Source organism: Triticum urartu, chromosome 3A (genome assembly GCF_056163025.1).
Source record: "Triticum urartu cultivar PI428250 chromosome 3A, HENAU_Tu73, whole genome shotgun sequence".
Taxonomy (NCBI): Eukaryota; Viridiplantae; Streptophyta; class Magnoliopsida; order Poales; family Poaceae; genus Triticum; species Triticum urartu.
In genome coordinates, this window is record NC_141875.1 from 596,234,045 (window position 1) to 596,236,733 (window position 2,689).

At 49.3% G+C, this 2,689-nt stretch overlaps 1 pseudogene; it reads left to right on the forward strand.

Moving 5' to 3' along the window:
• Window positions 1–1,918: 1,918 nt before the first annotated feature.
• LOC147980704 (small ubiquitin-related modifier 1 pseudogene) lies at window positions 1,919–2,404 on the forward strand (annotated as a pseudogene).
• Window positions 2,405–2,689: the final 285 nt, after the last annotated feature.

The following is a 2,689-nucleotide window of genomic DNA, read 5'->3' on the forward strand; positions in this document are numbered from 1 at the left end:
TCTTCGTAGAATATGTGGGAGCCAATATGAACATCCAGGTTCCACTATTGGTTATTGACCGGAGACATGTCTCGGTCATGTCTACATAGTTCTCGAACCCGTAGGGTCTGCACGCTTAACGTTCGGCGATGATCGGTATTATGAGTTTGTGTGTTTTGATGTACTGAAGGTAGTTCGAAGTCCCGGATTTGACCACGGACATAACGAGGAGTCTCGAAATGGTCGAGACGTAAAGATCGATATATTGGAAGCCTTTGTTTGGACATCGGAGTTCCGGATGAGTTCGGGCATTTTCCGGAGTGCCGGGAGGTTACCAGAACCCCCCGGGGAGTATATGGGCCTTATTGGGGCTTAGTGGAATAGAGGAGAGGAAGGAAAAAGGTGGGAGGCGCGCCCCCCTAGCCCAATCCGAATTGGGTGCCCCCCCTTCCTTTCCCCTCTCCTCCCCTTCCTTCTCTCCTACTCCTACTACTTGGAAGGGGGAATCCTACTCCCGGTGGGAGTAGGACTCCCCTAGGGCACGCCATAGAGGGCCGGCCCTCCCCCCTCCTCCACTCCTTTATATACGGGGGAGGGGGGCACCCCATATACACAGAAGTTGATCATTGATCTCTTAGCCGTGCGTGATGTCCCCTCCACCATAATCCACCTCGGTCATATCGTAGCGGTGCTTAGGCGAAGCCCTGTTCCAGTAGCATCATCATCACCGTCATCACGCCATCGTGCTGACGAAGCTCTCCCTCGACACTTTGCTGGATCGTGAGTTCGTGGGACGTCACCGAGCCGAACGTGTGCAGATCGCGGAGGTGTCGTACTTTCGGTACTAGGATCGGTCGATCGTGAAGACGTACGACTACGTCAACCGCGTTGTCATAACGCTTCCACTTACGGTCTACGAGGATATGTAGACAACACTCTCTCCTCTCGTTGCTATGTATCACCATGATCTTGCGTGTGCGTATGATTTTTTTTAAAATTACTGCGTTCCCCAACACTTGCGTGGCGTTGCAATGATCTGGAACGATGGTGCGAAACCATACGATGTGGCGGCGGCTAGGGTAGACATCTCTGCCTGACTATATAATGCGGGCAGGTTAGGTCGTGGGAGTAAACTCCAAGTCGCGATCCAAAAGAATTTAAAACGGTTAATTATTTAATTTTTCCGAGCAGCAAAAATATAGACAACGTGCATAGCTCTGTTCTCAGCTCGGCTCATTCCTGCAAGCCGCGCGAGGCGAGCAAGGAGGAGGACCGCACGTGTAGGTCTCCTCTTCTCATATTCATACAAGTGGTAGAAGAGTTCACGTTATAAAGAGGTGCAAGTCTCACTCAACTTCGAGGGTGAGACTAAACTTTAGTCCCACTCACACCACTCACAAGCTATGGATGAATGGGCGAAGAGAGTTTTAGAATTTTCGTTGGGTTTTGGGCCAAAGACCTACTAGCAAATTCCAATAATCGAAAGGAAACATTTCATCTCGATTTTTTGCATTGGGTTGAAAGTTGCTTTTATTTGTAAAATACTTCCTCTATTCCTAAATATAAGTCTTTTTAGAGATACTAAGTATAGAGTATATATGGAGTAAAATGAGTGAATCTACATTTTAAAATATGTCTATATACATTTGTATGTAGTTTGTATTGAAATCTCTAAAAGGTCTTATATTTAAAAATGAAAGGAGTAGTTTAGTTTTTTCGAAAATGATTTTGTTTGGAATCTGTTTGCTCGGCTGACGAGTCGGTCCCGGTGTTTAATGGACGACTTGTAGTCGAGCAAACGGAAGACGACTTAGTAATCGGCCGTCGCGTACAACCTATAAATCCCTGAGCAAACGGGCACGAGCGTCGAAACGATACGCCGATACGATCGCAACGGCGCCGAAAAACTCAAAACACAAGCGCAGCAGATCCAGTCGAAGTCGAGCGGAGAACCATGCCGTCGTCGCCGGAAGTAGGGCACGAGAAGGAGGCGGAGGCGGCGCCGGAATCAGGGCACGAGAAGGAGGCGGCGGCGGAGGATGAGGTCACCATAACGCCGGTGAAGCCCGAGGCGGGGGCGAAAGGGAACAGCGCCTACATCCACATCAAGGTAACGAGCCAGACCGTCCCGGACGTCTTCTTCCGCACCAAGCGCGACGTCTTGCTGCAGCGCATCATGGACATGTACTGCGGCAAGCACTCGCTCAACCGGAAAGCCGTCGTGTTCCTGGACGAGGACGGCAAGAACATCAGGGCCTCCCAAACGGCGGAGGAGGCCGGCTTGGATGACGGCCACTCTATCAGCGTCAACATCGCCCAGCTCGGCGGCTCCGGTCGTTCTTCGGCTTAGTTGTTTTCATGCGTATGAGCAGTTTAGTGTGTTCTTGAAAAGTATTTGCAACATTGGGTAGGGATTGTGGTGCGGCTTTCCATCGACTTTGTAATCTGATTTTATTCTAGAGGTAAATTCATCAGAGGTTTTAAAACTTGCGTGCGGCGGTTATTTTGGTGCACAAAGTTATAAAATATGTGTTTGTGGTCACTAAACTTGCGAAGCCGTTCAAATACAGTCACTCTCACCGTACGCATGCGTATCCGTAGACGCCAGCATGGCACGGGCCCCCTGTCAACCACCGTAATTGCTCTTGTATGATAGATTTGTAGAAAAGCCCGCAGTTTTTTTTATTTACATAGGAACCCCTAAAATAAG